A 24609-nucleotide genomic window follows, 5' to 3' on the forward strand; every position below is an offset into this window, starting at 1 on the left:
CAAATGCAAACCGAATAAATATTGAAGCATTTATTTACTTCATATATAAAAAAAAAATGATAAGCCTTTTTTAGCATAATTATGTCAGGCCGCCTCATATATGTGCACGTTTTAATTAAAGACCTGGCATTTTTCTTTAGCAGTTTTCTTTTACGTGACAATTATGTACACAAGGTGGAAATAAAGCATGTTTTATATTATAGTTAAAAATACTTGTGATATTCACTATACATGTTTTCAATATAATACTTTTTGGGGCCGAGTAACAATAATACAGGAGTATACAAAATGTATGGAATTGTCAATAATAGGAGCCAGCACAGCAAATTATTTAGCAATCACCCAACGCTGAAAAGTGTAATCAATTGACAATGCTACGAGGCTTTAGAGCTGTTCAGTCAAAAGCATTCAATAATGTGTTTGGTTAAATAATCACTTTTGCACATTGCAGGAGCCTTCAACCTGCTGTCTCATCAACTCTCCCTTCACTAAAACACTAAGGGCCCGATTCACAAAGTTAAAATGAGACGGAATTCTAACTTTTGAACTTTTGGTATTCACAAAGGGCATTTATGAGTAGTAAAATTAGACTATTTTTTCAGTTAAACTTAAGTTTTGGTCTGAAGTTTAACTGAGACCTAAACTGAGAAAAAACTCCTACCTTACAACTCGTAAATTACCTTTGTGAATACCGTAAAAAATCTTTAAGTTAGACTTTCGTCTCAGTTTACATTTGTGAATCGGGCCCTAAATGTGATGACAAACCAGCCTTGCAGTCGAAAGGGTAGTCTGGCAGAGGATAAAGGAATGTATTGAGGCTATGTCTATAGCCATTGTAATATCAGGAACCCTCATGTCCATCTTTAAGTATGGCGTGATATAAAGGAAAACTGCCACCTCATGGCACATCCTTAAACAGGACCACTTTGCCAATAATTAAATAGCTTTATTCCCTTAAACTTTGAATAGTAATATTAAAACTTTCAAAAAGTTGTATCAGTCCTGTAAGTATGTGCGCTAATAATAAATTACATCATTGTCATTGGTCAAATAATAAATAATCAGACATCATAAGGATTATCATTTCAGTTAATCAAAATTCAGTTCTCACACTGATCTCAGAAGCAAGTGCAATTACAAAAGTCCCAACATGTAAGAGAGATGCAAGAGACGGGTTAAGTGAATTTGTTGACACAAGGAAAGTCACAGGCAAGAAGGACGGCATCACCCATTAATTCATTCCTGCTGGACATAACTGTAGATGGCATCTACAAATTCAATACCAGATGTCATCATATGTATTCATGTCTTTATATGGTATTTGTACATCACAAACCTAGCCAAAAGGCAGCAGAGTGCTGTACATAGTCAAAGGCAACCATAAAGTTAAAGACTAATAGTGGAGGAACCGAGGGGCATATTATCAAGGACCGGTGTTAAAATTATCGCCGTTTTATCGGCAGGAAATTGCCAATAAAACGGCGATAATGGGCTTGATAATACGCCCTTGTTTTCCCATAGAAGCCCATGTTCTTGTTATAACATGGGCTTCTATGGGAATTAACAAGGGCGTATTATCAAGCCCATTATCGCCGTTTTATCTGCAGTTTCCTGCCGGTAAAACGGCGATAATTTTAACACCGGTCCTTGATAATATGCCCCCTGGTTTGAGGAGGGTTAATGTGATGTAGTGTTTTTTAAAGCGGTGAGTTTGCAACTCTTTCCTCAATTGCAGTAGCACCTTAGCAGTCCTGATGAATATGGTGATGCTGTTCCAGATTTGGGTGCATGGCTGGAAATGGCCTGCATTCTTGTTTTTTTTGTTTCCACTTCTAAGTCTGCAGCCTGATGTTGCTCTGGCTGCTGATGTACCAAACATGGTCATCTTGGCTCTTTAAATGTTGCAGCTGGATTTAAAGATGGTGCAGGCCCGCAAGCAAGCCAGAGGAGTTCCATCAGGATGGGGGTGATATAATTGTCAAGTTCCAATGAACACAGTTTTTTCCTGCAAAACCCATCGGCCTACTTTAGCACATGCTGAAAGCTAACTTAGTGTACTACATCCAATAATTACTTGAATGGAATGAGGTGGAAATGGTTACATTCTTAATAGCCAACAGGTGCTATCTTAATCATATAATCAATTAATTAAAACATGTTTGCGTACGTTGAGAACTAAGAAAAAATAGAAAAAGGAATAAAAATCCCCGCAATAGGTTTCAGATATTTTAACTTTTATTTCAATTTTGAGAAAAAGTCTTTTTCTAGAAGGGAAGTAATGTTAAGTTGTGTTTCTACTGACAAACTCTGCTGAGAGAAGGGGGAATATAGTAATCCAACAGGTACCATTTATTGAATAAAAACAAAAAGGGAGATGATGCCTCAGTTGGGAAAGGAAAAGATACATTGAAGGTATACAAATGGGTCACCTTGTGATACAAAGAGTTCAAATCCACATAGAAAAAATAATTTTGGGTGAGAAATGGAACAATAAGACCCAATGCACAAAACCATTTGGAAAAATAATTAAATGTGAACATTTAAGTATTTTCAAACATAGTTTGTGTACTATTTTCACGTAAAACAAATCTGTCAAGAAACGGAGCAATTCATTACAGTCTAACAAACACATTTTTATTTCATTCCATGCACAGCAACTATGCTACTCTCTTTCTTGCTAGCTATGTGATGATGCATAGGGTAACTTTATTTACAAACCTATAATTGGACCTCCCAAGATAGTACCTTTAGTACTTGTGGTGTACACCATTCCACTTCAACTAAAAAACCACTTATCAAAAACTGCTTTGGAAATACTGTCTTTGCTGGTGATTTCCTCTCACCGATTCACGGCTGTTTCCCATGCTTCAGGATGACTAGGCTCTGCAAACAGAACATTTAGGACCTTATGTAGGTAGCTAAATACCGGTCGGTAATGGCCGAAATTCTATAAATTTGCTGTTACCGACCGGTATTTAGGCATTTGAGATGTAGTTGGCCAATTTAAGGATTCGGTAAATATGAATAGGTAAATGCCGATTCATCATTATCGAATTCAAAATTACCGAATCGGTAAATATGAAACGGTAAAATGAGAAAAGATATGTAGGTAAAATCAGAAATACCGAATTTCATGAAATTCGGTATTTAAGAGTCGGTAATTAACACCAACTGGAAGCAGGTGGTAATCAGCCACATGGTATATAAGCAATCCCAAAGTGCAACATTGTGATCACTATGGCGGCTTTCTACATCAGTGCAAGGCGGCCATGGCTAAAGGTAGCAGGAGAGAGGATCTGGAGACGGTAGGAGCAAGTCTACAGACAGCGGATCACACTCTTCCGACTTACTGAGGCAGAGATCCATGAAAGGTACAGGCTACACCCCCACACCATCCTGAACTTGATAAGGGACCTGCACTCACTCCTGGAGAACCCAACACCAAGGGCGCACGCCATACCACCACATGTGCAGGTGTTCTGTAGCCTATACCTGCTTGCATCTGGTAGTTACCAGGGGGTGATAGCTGTGGTAGGCAGGGTGTCTCAGAGTTGCCTGCCCGTTTCTTTAGAAAGTTTTTGGATGCCATGATGCAGAGGATGCACCACTACATCAGCTTCCAAACACACAGGCGGAACTGCAGAAAACCAAGACAGGCTTTTATCAGATTGCACAGCTCCTGCATGCCATAGGCTGTATTGATGGGACACACATTCCAATCTGCCCTCCTGCAGCCACTGAGTACATCTACAGGAACAGAAAGTCCACACACTCAATAAATGTGCAGGTAATCTGTGACACTGGCAACATAATGACTGATATTGTGGCCAAATTTCCTGGAAGCACCCATGACTCGTACATATTCCAGAACAGTGGGATCTCCACATGGCTGGCTGCTGGAGATTTTGGGGAAGGATACCTGCTAGGTAAATCACTGTGACACACCCTGATAGATACTGCAGCTGAATGTGTTCTTTTGTATGTAACTAATGGCACTCTTTTTCCCACCTAGGCGATAACGCTTATGCTGTGCGGTCCTTTGTCCTCACGCCCTACCTGAACCCATCCACCTGGAGTGAGAGACGTTACAATGTGGCACACAAATCAACATGCAATGTTGTGGAGCGCACCTTTGGACTTTTGAAAAGCAGGTTCCGCTGCCTCCACAAAAGCGGAGGTGCACGTCAGTACACACCCATCATCTGTTGTAAAATCATTGCAACCTGTACTATGCTGCACAACCTTGCCACAAAGAAAGGTACAGAAGTTGAAATAACTTATCATGAGGACATTGATGATGGACCTGAACAGCCAGAGACCTACACAGCAGGAGTAGCACCAGCAACAGATGGGAGACTAAGACGGGCAGAGATCACACACAACTATTTTTAAGTGAGTAATGAGACACAGCCAGGCTTGTATGTGCATGGCGTAGTTTAATAACTGAGCACTACGACACTTAACAAATGGCACACCATGCCAGTCCAATTGGTGACTTCACCCAAAATTTGTACATTACGGTGTGGTCAGCATTAATGTCTGCACCCACGCACAACCGTGCTTGATGCCTGCAGCTGGCCATCCTGACTGGCCTGCTGCTCCTTCGGATGTCAGGAACAGGTGGTGTATTGCTGCTCCTGCTGATAGTCTCTTCACTCTTCCCCACACGTAGAGCACCAGCGTTGGCTGACTGGGTGGTCAGCAGCAGTTCCATCGCAGATGTCACCTTCCCCATTCCCCTGGAGACATCTGTGCAGCAGTGCACAAGCCCCTCCTGCATTGCCACAGAGCACCTGCAGAGGAGGGAAGTGGCAGTTGCCAGACGGTTCACCGCCTTGGTGTGCTGCTGCATGTACTGCCTCTCCCTGCGCCTTCTTGTCGTCATCAAGTTTGTCGCAGAGCACCATCAAGGACTGGGACATATCCCTCATTCCCTCTGCCATTTCCCTGACGCCCTCCTCCATGGAGCTGATGCCCAGGTCAATGTTGCCCATGTTTTGATTTAAGTGCCGCATTTGTCTTTGCACTGATTGTATGGCCTTGCCCTGCAGGCCCTGTACTTTAACCATGGTGGCCTCCAGCCCTCCGAAGACCCCGTCACCCTGACGAGTTGTGCTGCGCTCCCGGACCCTACGGCGTCTCGCACCTGTGTGCACACCCTCGGAGGTGGACTGCAGCCAAGCATTGGTTTCCTCCAGGGGAACAGTTGGCATCTCACCCTCCCTTGTGTCATCAGAGGACGACTCCATGACATGGAGTGTGAGTACAGCATGCCGCCTGGGCCTTACCACTACCAATGCAGTTGAAGCTGGTGAGGCTGACAGTCCTTGAGAGTCCTGCTGTGCTGATTCGATCAGCAGTGGCGATGCTGGCTCTGCTTTTGTGGCTGGCTCTGGTCGTGAAGCTGCCTGTGGTGTTGGTGCGGGTGGTAGTTCAGTGCTGTGGCCTGCACTCGTGCTGGCATCCTCAGTCCTTCCCTTACGGGGTGCCCTTCCCTCCTTCTCCTGCGCTGTCCTGAGCGATGACTCTCTTGTGGACAAATATGGACATTAGCTCAGTGGTCCAGCAACCCTGTATTTCACAATTAAATTACAATCCTATCACACTATCTCAATGTCCTCTACTGCTGTGTGGCATGCCTTGTTGTTTGGTGTGTTGACTGTCATGATGGGTGTTTCAATGACTACATCTCCCATGATGCATTGCTGGTGTATACCAAAACCTGTACTGGAGTGCGAGTCACACAGCCGCATTGGGGAAGGCGGACAGGGAAGGGGGGAGGATTGCTGGGCATGCTCCTTACCTTGTATTGTGGCAGCTCTGGCTGAGCTGTCTGCATCCACGATCCCAAAGACACTCTCAGGCTCCAGGGTCGACTCCACCAGCTGGTCCAGGTTAGTGACGGCAGGTGCCCTGCTCCTTCCATCCCCTGTGACACTGGCCTCTTTCCTCTGTGCAGGGCAGCTTCTTCTTCATTATGATCCGGAGATCATACCATCTCTTTTTCAAATCATCAATTTCTCGTGGGCTCACCCCTATGGCGTTCACCTTCGCCTGGATTCCCAGCCAGGTCTTCCTCTTCACAGCCTCTGCTACCTGTAGGGACTGTTTCCCAAAAAGCTGGGTGTGGTGTTTCACAACCTCCTCCACAAGCACCCGAAGCTCACTTGTGCTGAACTTCAGCTTTCTTTTTCTATCAGCTCCTTCCCTCTGTGAATCTTGGGATGCCATCCTGCAGTTCTGCTCAACACAGTTCAGCCAGTGGCTCAGTTGCTCACAGCTCTCCAGAAGGTTCTGATTGTCTGCACCTGCATGGACGTGGCCACTTCCTGATTGTGGGGTGGGGTGGGGTGGATGCACATGATTGGATGAATCCTCAATTGCTATACCAAATCGGTATTTACTGATTCGGTAAATACTGATTCGGAAAATACCGATTCGGAAAAATGTTCCTAATTATTCCGAATCGGTAAATGTTACCGAATTTTTTTCTACATCTCATTTACCGATTCCGGAATACCAAATCGGTAAAATTCGGTATTTAGGAATCGGTAAAATATATTTACCTACATATGGCCCTTATTCACATATCCGAATTCTGTATGAACTACACTGAATTCCATTTGAGGCCAGAAGGTAAGGCAACCTGCCTTTAGAATCCCCCCCCCCCGCATTACTAACCCTTCTCTCCTCAAGATGTTGTAATGAACACTTGTCAACTAATTTCTAGTATGAATTAACCAATTTGAAGGCTTCTGATTTTTTCCTATCTTTCAAATGTTGTTTGTCTTTATCAGTATCAAATTAAGCCTTACGTAGTTTGTATTATGCAGTTGTAATCTCAGATAAATATTGTTTATTGAGCTACTCACAGCTAACGATTTCTGTTTTTTATATATTTTTTAATTTTTTTTATTTTACAGTTTTATATAGCATGAACTTGACCCCGAATCGGGTATCAGAGTACTTTACATAGCACCAGTTGCATTACATGAGGATGCATTCATTCATGTTAGGCACAGGGAGATTAAGTGATTTGCTCAGAATCACTGGATGTTCATTGCCGAGACTCGAACCCAGTTCCCCAGATTCAAGGTTGACCGCCCTAACCATTAGGCCAACTCCTCTCCCCAATACCAATGCTTACTTAGTAGGTTTCTTTCACAGAAGAGTTGGTTGAAGAAAAAATGTTTTACAGGAAATGTGAAACTGGATGTGAGCTATGTGCGCAGCTCAACAATGTTCACTGTTTAGTTTACGAAAAACTAGACAGTGGACACTTGTGGAAGAGAAATAAAAATACTATTTGTACTCACCCATAGATGTGAAGATGGGGATCATGCAATACTCTTCATTACTAAAGCTCTGTTTTTCACATGGATGCACACCCTATTCTTAACATCCTCAAATATCCTTCTCTTTGCAACTTCTTCAGAATGTTTCAGTTGTAACTCCCTTGCTGTCTTCTGTATAGGGTGCCTTTTACATTCCAAAACGTTGAAACATTTTAGTGTAATATTACAGCCCAGTGGTTTTAGTGCAATTAAATGTTGTATATAATAGAATGTGTTGCAAAAACTGGCAAGGCAACTTGTTGTAACCTGTATAACTGATTACTTAATTTTTGGGACAAACAGGTAGAACCTAATACTTTGTTATGTGACGACAATGTCTTTGTGGAATGCATTGAACATAAATGCCTCCATGCAACGAGATAAGAGCTATATTAGCTATGCTGATGCTTCGAAAAATGGAAATGGACTGGCAATTGTGAGGGTATGGGTTGTTGGTTGAATGGGGTGACCCTTGTTCAGGCAACAACCACAATCACTGTCAGAGTGAACACCGAAAGTGAATTTGAGCTGTGCTTAACCATTTGGTAGCTTGGCACAAAAGCAGTCATGCTTGATGTGAGGATCTGGGTGTATTATATTATATGGCTGTGGGGCATTATCATGGAATACATTTGCTAAATCATTTTTAGGTCCAGTCAGGTTTGTTTGAACAACCTTAAGCTCAACCCTGGTAGCTATGGCTTTCGTGCATCAAGGCTTGAACAAAGGACACATTGTAAAGCATTTAACAGCACCAAAAATGGAATAAGAAGGTAATGAAGCATGAAAGAAGCACAACATTAATTTATAACAATAGAATGTATTTGAATGAATATTTAGAGTGCAAGATGAGCAGAATTGACTGAAGGTTTCCGGAGATATGATTTTTCAAAGGTTTGTCACTTTTATTTCCAACCACAAGCAAGCATTGGTCCAAAAAATTTTGCAAACTTTTCAAAAGTTTGTAAAAGTTAGCACTACTACTCTGTCCCTGTTTAAGTGACCAAATCTGTCAGGATGGAGGGTTAGGGGGGCAGTGGAGAAGATTTGGACAGATACCTGTCCAATAGAGCATTTTTCAGTCCAGATCCAGCCTTTAAAGGATGCCCACCATAGATGCTAATGAAGTGGTTCTGATTCTGGGGATGCAGGATGAAAAGGTGCATAAGGATGCTCTGGTTGTGATCAATTGGGGTGCCTTTGTGAGGTTTCCTCTAGCCACAGGTGATGTTGGGTGACTTTAGCCAATGACCAGTGTCTTCTATGCAACAGGAGAAGATCAGCTGCGACTGGGCTACTGATCTCATGACACAGTGGTCACATTCTTGGTGGGACAGTTCTACTGGATCCAGTAGACTCGGTGCAACTTTTGACTGTTATCCAGAACTAGTCACTGATGTTACTAAAGTTTCTAAAGAAAAACGACAATCTGAGGGATTTTGCTACAGTGACATATATAATATAGTTGTCCCACTTAATAATACACAGCTCCCTGAATTAGGGCTCAATAGGCCTTCCTTAGGGGAGACTTACATTTATCATTAAGGAAAGTTGTGGCTTTTCCATTAATGGTAATGGCAAAGTCAAACTTGCAGTACGACAACTGCTCTTCCAGTCTGCAGGGGGGCACAAACGTTGCTACAGCGTGGGTTTACACTCTACCTTAGATGCACTTTGTACCCTGGGTACCATGTACCAGGGATTTATAAGTAATTTGGTGCTTGTCAATTGGGGATAGTCAATTCAACATACACTTTTACATGGGTAAGAACACAGGCACTGTGGTCTGATTAGATGGCCTCAGTGCACTCTCAGAGTTGAAAAACCAGCACCTAGTATTCCAAAAGAGGGCAAAAAGTGTCTGGGGGGCCTGTAAAAAATGTGTTTCCTTACACTTATCTTAGAGGCAAGTGTAAAGTGTTAATGCAGCACACACATACTAATACAGTGAAAACAGAACATAAGAAAAAGCCCATATCATTTTAGAAACAAAGTGTGTATGTTAGTACATTATTTGACACAAAAACAACAACAATCAAATCAGTAGAACCAGAGTTTTTGAATTTGTAAAGTTAAAGGTAAAACTGGTGGCTAAAGATCAAGGTGCCAACTGCGGTGTTCTCGTCGCGTGAGGCCAGTTGTAAGTCAAAAAATAGGGCCAACTGCAATGGAGCGCAGGTCAGGTACAAGAAGTGGAGCAGGCATGGTTGCAACTTATCTTCGGACTTAGTAGAAATTTCAAAGAAAAATGTTTTGAGGAGGTCAATTGACCAAGGCTCATGGTGGTGCCTGTGGAGGGAACTTTGTCATCAGGGAGCCGCTGGGCAAAGTCGCACTTAAGATTTCTTCTTTTGGAGCTACAACCTCCAGCAGGACACAGCTGGAGGTTGTAGCTGACAAGAGTTACAGGAGGTTAGATACCTCTTTGTCAAAGGATCTCTGAAAAGGATTTGCCATTGTAGAGAAAAACAAAGTGGGATCTCCTATGATGTTAGGTTGATGGGCGATGCACCTCATGTAGATAGCCAAGCAGGTTGGTCCTGGTCTTCTCTTGGTTCACAGAGCAGTTTAAGGACATATTTTATCAGGCCCACTTTTTGGATTTTGGCTATCTGGGCACCTTTAGCACCACCGTCAATGGTTCAAACCAAAGGGCACCACTCTGGAGGGGGATGAGAACACACTCAGGACAGATCCAGGTGTGGATTTAATATGGTTGGAGCCTTTTCTGTCACTGAGGCTTTGATCGTAAGGCCAGCCAACAAGCCCTTGGTGTCACTCTGGCAGTACTGGGTTCAAAAGCGGAAAGAGGGATCAAATAGCAGGACAGGGATCAAGGTAGCAAAGCAGTCCTTCCCAGTACAACAAAGCAGTCTTGTGGAGTACACAGCAGGCCACAGCAGCAGGCACTCCTCTGTGCTTAACCTTAATGCAGATCCAGAAAGTAAACTGAAAATCCAATTTTTATACCTGGAGCCTTCTTTGAAGTAGGAGAAGTTTTAAAAAAAAATACCTTTGAAGTGCTCACAATGTCCTGCTTCCCTTGCTCTTACATGAGCAATGCAGGGGTGACATGTCCTTTGTGTGAAGGCCGATCACAGCCTATTCATTTGCAAGTGGGGATAGACACCAGCAAGATCCAGTGCCATCTGTGTAAGTAACGTGGCCATCAGAGACGGAGGCAATCATGCAAAACCCTGCATTACTGTTGAGGTGACGAAACGCTGCCTCCGTCGAAAGACCCTCTTAACTCTGGGAAGTAAGCAGACCCACTTGGGTTGGAAAAATAGCAGCAGCATGGTCACGAATAGCCAGAGCTGATATGTTCTGAGGAAATGGGGGAGCGTGGGGGCCTATGGGCAGCGGGAGACAGCAGTAGACACCTGGCACTGCACGAAGGAGATGTTGAGTGACTCAGTGAATTCTATAACTCTCAAATACAGCCTGTGCAATATAGGGAAAAAACACAGGGAACACTCGAAATACTGACAAGAATCAAAGTGCTGAGGCATCCAAACGCCCACGGGCAGAGCCATTGAAGACAGAACAGAGAAAACCAGCAAAACCCAACAGCCCGACGAGGGTGAATAAGCCCCGTGCAGGTAGCGGAGAGTAGCTGGATCAAGAACACAGCCCAGACAACCTTGGGGCCCACCAAGCTTCGAGATGGCAGGAAGGAGAAGAGTTAAATCAATAATGCAAACTAAATTTGACAAATACACTTGGCAGAAAGGAACTGGCATGCAGGAGAAAGATGTTACTGAAATGGCAGCAAAACTGCAAGCGCCAGATGGACAATCAGAGCTGACTCTGCAGGATATCATGACTGCAATCACCATGGTGACAACATCGTTGGAAAATCGAAGGGACTCTGTATCAACTGAAGTTTCTTCGTTTAGGGCGAACATGAGGAACATGAACACTAGAATTAATTACGTAGAATTCACAACGAGCTCCCTGATCAAGGACACATCAACCCTCAAGAAGCAAGTGCATGACCTCCAGATCTGAAATGAAAAGGTGGAAATGCTACTTGAGGAGTACGAAGGGAGGTCCAGACGGAATAATGTCTAAATCCTCGGAGTGCCGGAGCGCTCTGAAGGACAAGCAACAAACTTGCTTGCTGAGGAGCTGGTCACAAAATACTTGCAACCCAAAAGTCTGGCAAAATGTTTCACTATTGAGCAGGCGCACAGAGTGCCGGGAGGTTGACCAAAACATGTTGCACCTCCCAGACCTTTGAATTGAAAAAGGTCCTGTGAGATAAATAAATCAAATATGTGATGATATTCCCGGCCAAACTGCGTGTGGAGGCAAAGGGGAAAGTGTGGTTCTTCTGCAGTCCAGAAGAAGCATGGGACTGGCTGGAAGGATGGTACACGGTGAATAAAAAGAACCAAATAAGTCAATGAAATGGATCGGGACCATCCCCAACAGAGCAGAGTAATGTGGCTACTTTTAGAGAAAACCACCTGGAGGACTGCAGAAATTACTAACTGTATGGTATCCCTTCACAAATCAGAGGGAAGTATTCTAGTGTCTCCTCTTTGAACTGTTACGCACTCATCCCCCTCAGATGACAAGCACATATAAATCTGAGTAATCATTTGAGACTGCCTTAGGGAAGACACTGTGGGAGAAGTATAACGGGACTGATGTATCAGGTTCCAAGTGACTTGTAATCGCAATAATGTTCACAACAAGAAGATGGTAAACAGGTGCGGGGTTGGGCCAAGTACCAAATTTCAGGTGTGGGTGAAAGGTACTCTGCAGAGTTGGGAGGCAGGAGTTTTGGACCCGTCATGCAGGGAGGCATGGAGGTGGGTGGGGACAAAGTTTTCCAGAGGGTGAGAACTCCTGTCGTTGAGCAACCTTGTTAAGATGTTGACGGAATGGCACAATTTGCAGCCCAAATAATATGTTACCGGGAAGGGATGGGGGGCATTTGTTAAGCATTGTACATAGTTTAGATGACACTAACAAAAGGCTAAAGGAAGGGATTGGTACATTTGTAATACATTGCACTGAAAAGCACGCATTGGAGGGCCGTGGTCTAACAGCTGTAGTGCAACAAGACTGCATGAGACCTGACAGGGCTCCCCTGATGAGGTGGGACACTAACACAAATAGAAATGGGGCCAATTCTAAACCAGGGACTTAAGCTATTATCTTGGAATGTGACTGGCCTGGGTGACAAGATAAAGAGTGGTATTGTTTTGAAGTATGTAAAACGTCATTCACCAGACATGTTCTTACTCCAAGAGTTGCATCTCATAGTGAATGCATGGGGGTCAATGACAAGGCGGGGCTATAAGTTGGTGGCACACTCAGCATTCAGCTCCGGATCCTGGGGAGTGGGAATTATGGTACAGAAACATTTTCAGATGACGATTGATCGTGTGTGACCAGACAACTTGGGTAGATTTGTGTCGACCTTGAGGAGTTGGAAAGGCCGTACCTTGAACCTAGTCTCTATATACGCACCACCTGGGCTGCAGACCCAGGCCTTTAAGGACCTGGGCAAACTACTACTAACACATCCAGAAGGATGACTTCTTGTAGGGGGCATTTTTAGCTCAATTGTCTCAGGCCAACTAGTTCGCTAGCCCTCGAGGGGACTACTACTTACTCACACACCAATATACAATTTTGTGGGAGAATTGCGGTTTGTTGACGCCTGGAGGGTACTTTATCCCATGGAAAAACAATATACATTGTACTCTGGGGCTCACTGCAGCATGTCTAGAATAGACTACATTATATCACTGGTGGACCAATTAGACCAGATCAAAGAGGTGAGCTACCTAGCAAGGGGCATATCAGACCACTCTCCCATTTGGGCCCTGATAGAGGTGGGTGAGCTGCATGCAGGAAGGATAGCCCCAATAAACCCATGGTATCTCAAGATCCCCCAGATTCGGGAGAAAATTGTGAAAGAGACTGAGCTTTATTTCAGTGAAAATGGAGACTCGGTGGAGTCTTCGCAAACACTGTGGGAGGCATTTAAACAGTTATTAGAGGTCACACCATCTCCCTTATTGCAGAAATCCAAAAGAACAAGCATGCAGCACTAGTCAGACTAGAAACAGACATATTACAATTGGAAATACAACTCGGAGAAACGCATGCAGAAGAGACTAGACAAATTTAAAAAATCAACACTAAAGAATATGCAGCCCTAGCAAAGGATGCAGCAAAAGCCCAATATAAGGCAACGCTTAGGAAAGTCTACCAAAGTTGGGGCAAAGCCAGGAAACTTCTGGCCTGGCTGGATCAGAGAGAGCAAGCCAATAGATTAGTGGTAGAACTGGTAGACGTCTTTGACAAACAGCTTACTGAGCTGCAAGAGATTGAAGAAGAATTTGGGACTTACTATAGCCAACTCTACCAATCCAACACGTCCTCAACGGTAGAAGAAGCAAACTCTTTACTGTCTGACATGCCTCAACCCTCTCTCTCAGACTACGACTGTGCAAGTTTAGAAATTGACTTAACAAGTACAGAGGTATAGAGAGCGATTACTGGGTCCTGCAGTCGGGAAAGGCGTTGGGGTCTAATGGCTTACCTATCAAGTTGTATAAACTTGGTCCTAGTAAGCTAGCACTGCATCAGACTACAATGTTCCAAGAGAGTCAAGAAAAAAAGGGTCAATTCTGATAGACCAGAGACTTGCCACCAAAGTAGTCATTCATAAGAGCGGAAAGCCTCAGACTAAATGTTCCTCATGTAGGCCAATATCGTTGCTCAACGCAGAAGCCAAGCTTCTCGCAGAAATATTGGCCACCCAACTGCTTCGAGTCATACCCAAATTGGTGCACCCAGATCAATCTGGCTATATACCTACCAGGAACATTGCTCTTAATTTATGATGGCTGCAAGGAGTGATGGCGCGGGCTGACACAATACGTGAAGACGCAGCGGTGGTATCCCTTGATGCAGCCATGGCGTTCGACACAATCGCATGGCCTTACATTTTCTCTTTTTTAAAGAAATTCGGATTTGGCCCCAAATTATTGAGCTGGATACAGTTACTCTACGGAGACCCTTTGGCTTAAATAGTCGTTGATAACCAAAAGTGTCCGATATTCACCCTCAGAAGGGGCACTAGGCAGGGGTGACCTCTCTCACCACTGCTCTTTGCCCTGATATTGGGGCCATTGGCCATGTGGATAGGAAGGACCATAATATAAGGGGGCTAAAGTGAGCCGAAGACTGAGAAGACCACATATCGCTATATGCAGATGACATTCTGTGGAATAGGGCGTCACCCAAGACTTCACTAAATAGAGCACTGCATATTTTTAACAATTTTGGAAAATATTCAGGCTACAGTACAAATTGGTTTAAATCAGTCATTTTTGTCCTAAGTGACAAGCGTCCCTCCCTGCTCAAAGGGGCTACTATCAATGAAGCATTAGAGGTCTTTATATCCCTTGTAATTTACATCACTAGGGACCAGACTAAGTTCTACGAGCAAAACCTCTTGGCCTGCTTCAGCAACTTAGAAGTGATGTTAACCACTGGAAATCACCCCCACTATCCCTGCTGGGGAGAGCAGGGCTTTTTAAGATGATGTCCCTGCCATGCTTTTTATATGCCCTGCAGATCTCCCCAAGTCCAGTAAAGGCAGAATATTTTAAGGCCATAGAAGGTACCCAGAGAGAACTCTTGTGGGAAGGGAAACCGCCCAGGATATCAATCCAGAAGCTCACAAGGGGGTGGTATGACTGGAGATTTGGCCTCCAAGATATCAAACTATATTATTGGGTGGTGCAGCTTGCAGCGATCAACCAAAGTCAATACAGACCTCCATTTGACCCTGGGTATCAAATAGATAGGTGGTTATTACCGGGGGAGACTTCACAAAAGTACTTTACTCCATGTCCACCAGATTGAAACTCACAGGCCCCACAATGCATGTGGTTCAATCATGGCGGACAGCCACGAAGCGCCTGGGCTGGTAGGGAAGGGTCATACAGGCTACCCCACTTTGGGATACAGATATACTAGGCAACTTAAGAAAAACTTAAGGTTTAGATCGGTGGGACTTGGTTGACATCTCTGAGGTAGGGAATGTATGAAGGGAGGGAGATGTGGTGACTTTTACTCAGTTACAAACTGAATATGACCTCGCAAAAACATATTACTTTAGATACCTTCAGGTCAAACATGTACTCAAGTGATTATTACAAAAGGAGAAACACTCCAGGAGTCTTCCCCATTCGAGGATAGGATAATAGAAGGCTACATGTCAGAAAAGTCCATCTTGTTGGTTTATAGGAAATTAATTAACAACATGACTGACCCTCTTATCCGGCTCCGAACTAGCTGTGAACAAGATGTAGCAGAGATGGAGGAGGAAGAATGGTTGGAGGAAATCGCTTCCCCTAGGTAGATTGCGTGTATTTCCTCCAGGTTGAGACTTGTGCAGCTTAAAATACTCCATAGGACACATCTTGCGGGCCCGGCTATGGTAAAGATGGGCTATAGAACTGATTCAGGGTGCAGGAGACGCTGCCGTCAGGAGGGCACCTTTATACATGTAATTTGGAGCTGTCCACATAAACGAAGTTATTTGGCTAAACTGATAAAGAGCATGGAAGAAGTGTTAGGGAACAAAATAGAAAATAGTATAAAGCAGTGCCTCCTAAATATATGGGGTCCAACTGACTAAAGTAGTAAGGAGAGAATATGGGTGGCGCTAGGACTAATAATCACTAAACAAAGCATTGCAAAACTGTAGGGGGCCCAGCAACCGCCAACAGTACTAGATTGGAAAAGAGACATGGATTGGTGCGACAGAAAAGCAATATATAAATCCAGAGGATGTCCTAAAAAGTGGGTGCAGATTTGGGAGAAATGGAACAACTACAGGGCAGGAATCCGCGAGCCCCCGCAGATGGGATTGGAATTGGACCAGGGTAGCTTAAGTATAAGTAGGCCGGGCAGGGAATCGAGAAAAAACATGCATGATCTCTGGTCAGTGATAAAGTGTAAAGATAAAATTACATTCCTGAGCATTCATGTTTGTTTATTTATTTCAATTTGTAAACTTGTCATCCATAAAAAGAATAAAAAAAGAAAAAACTGCTGTTGCATGGTGTGCAAAATAACAATAGGCTGGGACAAAGCCACTGAGTAATTGCCAGTGGTTGAGATTAATTCCACCATTCCATTCATCACTTTTATATAGTTTAGCACTCTGCACAGTCCTTTAGCAAGAGTAGTAAAAAATTGCCATTCTTGTTGCCTTAATAGCAGGATGTTATAACTTGACTTTAACATACATTGCTGAAGGGGGAACAAGCATTCATGCTGCATTGGTGAATGCAAGTACCTCTGATGTTGTTCCATGTGCTCTAGCAGTTATAGGCTGGTGGTTACCCTCCTCCCTAACATTTCTAACAAACATGATAATGGAAATACATCTGTAGGTATTTTGGGATTCTGGGCCACATTGGCTTAATTAGCACGCTGTTTAATATATTATGATTTAGCGAGCTGGGTTTACTAACCTTGTGCACTGAGGCATTCACCATGATTTTCATATTTCAGGGAAAGGTTGGTAGAAAACATTGATCAGCAAGTAATAAGGATGATTTGATTTCAGGTGCAAGTCTGGAAACACATTGCCTTCCACCATGTAGGAAGATGATTGTCAAACAGGTGATGGTATATTTGTAAGGTGAAGGTGAAGGTCTAAATATATACTTCCTCATCTTAGTGTTTTCAGAGCGGAAGAAGGAAATGATCCTTCTTTCAATGATGGAGTGTGTGACTGGATTGGTCAGCTTGTCTAAGATGTTGAATATTTTCCTGAACTTGTTGGATAGTTCATTAAGGCAGTTAGAGGAGAGGTCCTGTACAATGCCTATTTTTGCTCTTAGGAAGTTATTAGCCTTGATTACTCTTGGAGAATTACAACATATATACTAATGGAATACCAGATCTATGACAGAAACACATTAGAGACTATATGGTTTCCTCCTCTAAGATAACACTGGTCCCTCTGTAATGGTTCCCTGACCAATCCTGACTTTCCTATTACCGGGAGTGACAAATGTTCCATTGCAGTTCCTACAGATCCTCAGCTGCAGCCTATACCCACACTACCAACACTCTCCAACTACCCACACACTAAAGCATTGTCTAGGGTGACATTGCACCGTAGCAAGCATCCAAATGGAACACTTCTCCAGTCGTCAATCCAGCAGTTTCTCCCCAGGACAAAACAGGTCCCACTCCCTTTCCAGCTGGGCCCCTGTGAGACTAATGGGACAGTTGCCACCAATCATATGAAGAGAGTGTGACTGAAAACATAGATACAAGCACATACCACAGCTGATTCATTTTTCTTCCTTTCCAACCCCCTGCACAACATCTGCTTCTATCTTAGTTCTCTCTCCTTACACATTAGGATTTAGGGAGAGGTGGAGCATATTGTCAAGGGTTGGCCTATCAAAATATCTAAGAACATATGCAACATGCATCATCTAACAATATATATTTTGCACTATCAGGGATCAGTCCACTTACTGCCTGTTGTAGCCCTACATTGCATTTTTGGAGATTTCTAAGATGGTGGAACTTTCCAACATATCGTTAAAGCAACTCTGTTGTGGTTCTTTTCATCCCTCCAGCACTCCTTGTCCTCTCTCAAACTTCAAAAGGATTTCCTAGAGTGAAGTTAGGACATGAAACTGTCATCTCTTTTTTGCAAGGTTGAGAGCATCCCCTGACTTCCCTATTGGGAGAATGCTCCTTTCAGTCGAAGAGGTGTGAAGAGGTGTGGTGCTGCTGCCAGGGGGCGACTGACACTGGATGCTGGGGCTCACAGTTCGATCGCCGGCACCAATGGCAGGTCAGCCCAGTACTATGTGACTCTGGACAATTGCTTGCTCAATCTTCCTGACGGCCCCCACAGCCGGGATGCCTCCGGGTAGCTGTGCACTTTACAAATACTGGATTTATTTATTTAGTCTATTAAACAGCTCTGTGGCTTCTCGCTCAGAGAAGAAACTATTCTCCTCTAGAATGTGGTCTATTGTCAAAAGGCCTTTTGATTTGCCAGCCAGCAGCACAGTCATATTCTCGACCCAGCCAGGTAAATCAAGATGGAATGTCTTCAACCAGGAGTATCTGAAAAATATAACTTCTAGCCATCTTTATAATTTAATTCATATAGTCTAAAATAGACACTACATATGAGGTCTGGACCCTCTTCTGTTCCCATTACCCAACTGCACAGGAAATGGCATCACTGAATTTTCCATCATCCAGCCTCGCAGGTAGTGACATCACTGGATTTCCTCAACATATATCTACACACAAATTGGCATCTGTGGTTTCCTGCCAAAACAATCTTTTAAAGAAGAGGCCAAGCAAGAGGATTTCATTTCTCATCACTCATCAACACAGGAAGTGACATCACCATTTCCCATCACCCATCTGCAAAAGAAGTGACATCACTGTATTTCCCATCATCCCTCTACACAGGAAGTCACATCATTCATTTGCCCAGGAAAGGAAATATCTGGTTTCCAGCCAATACCATCTCTAATGGTGGAAGCTAAGCAAGAGGACTTCATATCCCATCACCCATCTGCAGAGGATGTGAAATCATTGTTTTTCCACTGACAGCACCTGTCATTCATCATTAACACCTGCAATATCATCCTCCTTGGAGACCTTAACTTTCACGTAGAAGACCACATCAGTCCAGACTCTACAGTCCTTCTAGAAAACCTTGGAAACCATGGTCTCACCAAACATGTTACTGAACCCACCCACAATGCTGGACACATTTTGGTCCAGATTGTCTCCTCAATCAGCAACATCACAGGTGTCAAGCAAGCAACAATGACCTGGACAGAACACAGTCTCATCACTTTCAGCACTCCTATCTCAGTCCATCACATACAACCAAAACTGTAGATGCGAGCTGTAGCTAAAAAACACAAAAGAAGATGAGTTAGAATAGTAAATCCACCCTCTCAATGCACTGACCTGAGCACAACAGCAATTTGCCGAAAGCCATCAGGAACCTCAGTTGAGGAATCAGCACATGCACCAACCTCATTCTCCTTAAGTGCAACCAAAAAGAAAGAGCTCGGCTCCCGGCCAGTCAGTAGCCAAAGCACCTCAGGCTAATGAAACACCACTGCAACACAAAGGGAGAACGGGACAAAATACCATAGATAACGATGTTATCAAATCAGCTCTAAGATGCACACTACCGGCAGATATAGAACACTAAGTGCATACATTACACTGGCACTATCAGCAGCAAGGAAATCTTAACTTCATTAAAAATGTCACTGCATCTTCTGCCTCCTCCAGTGACATCACTCCCTCCCAAAAACTTTGCAACAAGCTCTCTGAAATATTCTGTAACAAAATGTCCTCTATATATTGCAATGTTTACCCTTAACCAAACCCCATCACCTTCACAACCCATCTTCTCATCTGGCAGAAAAATGAATCCTTACTTCATGGCCCACCAACATCCAAATCACTGCTACAATAAAGATCATCCACTTGGGGGACCCCATCTGACCCTTGCCCTCTTCATGCATTCCCCAAAAGACTCCTACCAATCAGCAATTGCCCTTCTTCAATGCCTCCTTCAACCCAGCCACATTCCCAAAGTCCTGAACATATGCCACTATCACACTGCTCAAGAAACCATCCGCTGATCCATACAAGCTTTTCAACTACAGACCCCCCTCCCTCCTACCATACCCCACAAAGGTCTTAGAGAAACCAATCAGCTGACTCCTCACCAAACACCTCATCAACCATGAGCTCATAAAGGCCACACAGTTCATATTGAGACCTAGCCACATTACATAAACAATGCTTATCATCATCACAGACGACATTCACATGATTCTTGACAGAGAAGACAGGGCAGCCTTCATTATCTTTGAACTCTCTGCAGCATTTAACACGGTCTCACACCCTATCCTCACTATGCACTTGAACAAGATTGACATCCGTGTACCTGATCTCCACTGATATTACTCAATTTTAGCGAAATAAAAACCTATATATTTAAGCATGGCACCTTAATTCTCAGAAGCCTAAAAAATGATCTGTGAAGTGCCTCAAGGTTCTTTGCTAAGCCCCACCCTCTTCAGTAAATACAGAGCCCCCGTCATCTGCTTCCACAACATCAATATCATCAAGGGAGACAAAACAAAATTCATACTCTTCCTCTTGGACAAGACCCCAATCCAAGAAACAAGTTAACCACTTGTATTACTGATGCAGCTACCAGGATGAATGCTCAGTGCTATCTTGCCGTTTTTACCCTGCTCCTTACCACGAGGATTCGGAGGGCTTCACCTGTCACTTTTCACGGTCCCCGCCTCGCGGGAGCCGTTCACGGAATTCTGGGGCAGAGCATCTGGACATTGAGGGACTGCGAGGCCTAGCAGGCATAGCGCCACACACCTGCTCCCTCTTCCCTCATTGGACACGCCGCCTCCTGGCTCTACATCATTGCAGCACGGCCTCCGCTCCATGGGTGCCCCTACTCAGTGCTATCTTGCCGTTTTTACCCTGCTCCTGACCACGAGGATTCGGAGGGCTTCACCTGTCACTTTTCACGGCCCCCGCTTCGCGGGAGCCGTTCACTGAATTCTGGGGCAGAGCATCTGGACATTGAGGGACTGCGAGGCCCAGCAGGCATAGCGCCACACACCTGCTCCCTCTTTCCTCATTGGACATGCCCCCCTCCTGGGAGAACCATATAATCACATCGAAATCCCGCTACGCGGGACGCGCACGGGCGGCTGCCGGGCTAAGCCCGGGCAAAGGGCGGGCCGTCTGTGGCCGCCCGGGGCTGGATGAGGCTGGGCAGGGCCACCCCTTTTGGCTCTTGGTTCAAAGACATTAATTTTATACTGTTTGCCAACTTTGTACAGGAAATATACCATATTTGTTAGATCTACCAAAGGATTCGGGTGCTTCTGTTAAAATGGCTTTACGTTCAGGGAAAAATAAATGCTGGGTTAGTTACGGGTACTCTGGATGACTTTTTCACAAGGACTACGAGAATTATAGAGAAAGAAATTGCCCATGCAGAAAAGCGTTTATCATTAGATATTTTGACGGGTAAGCGATCTTCCCTAGGTCTAATCGGGGCTGCTGTAACTCCGGCTGAACGTAATGAGTTGGCCCCTTTGATAATTACTAGCGCAATTCAATGCATAGTAGAGGCAGGGTTAGAAGGTTCTCCTACTGGCAATGCTCCAAGTTTAATTGCATTTAGCCCACCTTCTAGCGAATTAAGCTGTAGAACTTCAACACCTAACTTACTTATCAGCCCTACTCATGCTCCCCAACCACAGCAAGTATTAGATCAGGGATCAGATGATGGGAATGCAGTGTGTTTAGTAACCTCTAAACCAGAGAAAAAGAAGAGAGGGGGAGGACAAAGAAAGAGCGGGGATGTCAGGAAAAAGAGGACAAAGAAACAACCTAAAATGCAAACTCCTCGGGTTCCTCTAGAGCCGGTAGTTGAGATTGTAAACCAACACGGTGTTCTGGATGACAAAATCCTCCCCCAGACTCAAGAAACTTCTAGCGATGACCTTATTGCCAAGATGAAAAAACTAGTAAGGTCATTAATATTGCCTGTGATCAATCGCACGAAGGTAATTTTAGAAAAACTGGATAGGCTAGAGGAAATTGTTAAAGGGAACATGTCAAAAATTGACTTAGTGAGTGATAGTAGGAATAAGAAGGAGGTTAGAGTTGATTCTGTTACACAATCAGCTAACGTCACTCATGCAGTAACTTCCGTAATTACTGCAGAACAGAATGCTTCACCGGCCTTAGAGGTTAATGGTGTGGTGCAGCGGAAAGCTTCAGCACCCAAAGTAACTAGGATGGCACCCTTGAAAAAGGCTTCCATCCCAAAGCAAGGACCAACTCAACCTTTTAGCGCTGCACCACAGGGTAGACAACTGATTAAAAAGAGGCCCCTATGTGTGAATCTTCCCCCAAAATCAATCCCTTTCACAGTTATTTTAACAGGGCTACCAGAACTTAGTCCAGACTCCAAGGAATCTGATAGGGATTTAAAAAACAAAGTTATCTTCTGGCTTAGTAGGAACAGAATATTACCCTCGGGTTCCAACACAGAAATTTTAGGCGTAAGGAGGGTCTCTTGGTTAGGACATAGCACTAAGGATCTCAAGGGTGACTGTGTGATTGTTAACCTCAGAGATCCCTGGGCTGTTGAATATATTTGTAGGAAGCCACGGTTTGGCCGTTTAGGTGATATACAATCAATCGGCCTACATTATTTTTATCCCCATTCAAATATTGATTTCCCATCTATGCAAATGAACCCTACTTGGGGTAGACCATTCGGGATAAATAGACCTGGCGGGGCTCCTCAATCTTCACATTTCCCACATTTTCTGTCCATAAGAAATAGGTTTGAACCGCTTATGGGTCTGGAGGGAGTGGACTGACTCCCAAAGGATTGTACCCTTAATGGGGGGACGGTTGAATATGTGGAAAATGTTACTCTATCTAGCTTGACCAAGAAAAGACAGGATGAAGTAGCGGGTTCTTGGTTAAAGATGGCTAGCAATATAACCCGAACCCTTGATGAGCCAAATATTAAACCGGCAGCCTACAGTGGAAATGAGGATGATGTTACTAAAGTGAATATGGGACCTGCAGGCAAAGAAAGTCTCAACTCTGCATTAAATCAGCAGAGTAGAGAAAACCCTAATAATATTAGAAGTACAAACTCCCCCTATGCCGATGTAGCAAATAATGATATAGAAACAATAGTGGGTGAGAGTGATATAGTTCATCTTAATGGAAAAGCATCACGGGGTAAAGAGGGTAACCTGGCTGAGGACAGCTACTTTCGCTTAATTTCCTAGATTATAGCTGGCCTTTGGCGGAGGCTAGAGGATCCAGCGTGGTTAAAATTCATTGAATCCTTTGACATTGTCTGCCTTCAGGAGACATGGAGTATAGTGGATCATAGGCTGGATGGTTACCAAATGTTTAATGTTTTTGCTGAGCCTTCACAAACAGGGAGAGCTAAAGGTGGGCTTGTGATAGCTATCTCTGTAAAGTATAATCTAACACATGTGGTTCGATTAGTGGATTCTCCTTGGTACCAATTACTTATGATCAAGGACTTATTTCCAGTAACCCATCTTCTGATAAATTGGTATTATAATATATTTGATCCCCATGCAACCTCAGTTATTGAAAAATTACAGGAGGAAATTGTTAAGGTTACAAACAGGGTTTTCCCTCTTTTTATTATATGGTTAGGCGATTTTAATTGTGTGCTGTGCAAATTCAGTGGGTCTTGAGTGTGTGGATTGGTAGACTCAAGTGACCAGCCTATGGCTCATTTTACCCATTCGAAACAGGGGGATGCTTTGAATAGTATTGTTATGAATAATGATTTATGTATCCTGGATATGCCTAGCTTTTCCGGCCCACTGGGTATACCCACTTTCCAGGGTACAGGGGGCCGAGTGAGTACATTTGACTTTGCTATAGTATCCTTGGGTTTTGCTCATCTTGTAAAGGATTTTAAGATTGAGGCGAATCCCGCCAGCGACCACAACCCCCTAATCCTGAGTTTTAACCCTGTCTATGAGAAAACCCAGACCACGGAACAACCGATAAAATATAGTCAAAATCAGGGGGTCACCCTTAGGTGGGACAAGGTAGATGTGAGGCAATTGGAGGTGGACATCTTCAAGAAAAACAAGGCTGGGATAGAAATTTGCTTGACGCCTATGTCTGATCCAGACTTTATAATCAAGAATTTTGAATCCTTGCTAGGAAATGTGGCATCACACCTTGTAAAAACAGGGGGGGGAGACAAGATAGGGGACCTAAATGGTTTGACGCAGAATGTTCTGCTACTCAAACAAGTTTAACAAAGGCTTTACGCCAAGCACCACGTGATAGAGATTTGGTCAGATTGGCTAGGAAAAGGTATAGAGACGCAATTAGTAGACGGAAAACTGAGTTAAAGACTAAGGCCTGGGAAGACCTGGAGAAAGCGGCCGAACTGAGGGATACTAGGCTTTTTTGGGAGGTAATAAACCGACCATTTTTAAAAACCGTAGAAAAGGGTAGCATGCAAGAGCACATACCAGAAGACTCCTGGGTAGCTCACTATAGTAACATTTTTAATCCAACTGAGGTACTGCTAACTACTACTGTGGGAGTTGGCGAATTCAATATGGAGTCAGCCAAATTACTTAGTGCCTCATTAACG

Source organism: Lissotriton helveticus, chromosome 6 (genome assembly GCF_964261635.1).
Source record: "Lissotriton helveticus chromosome 6, aLisHel1.1, whole genome shotgun sequence".
Classification (NCBI taxonomy): Eukaryota; Metazoa; Chordata; class Amphibia; order Caudata; family Salamandridae; genus Lissotriton; species Lissotriton helveticus.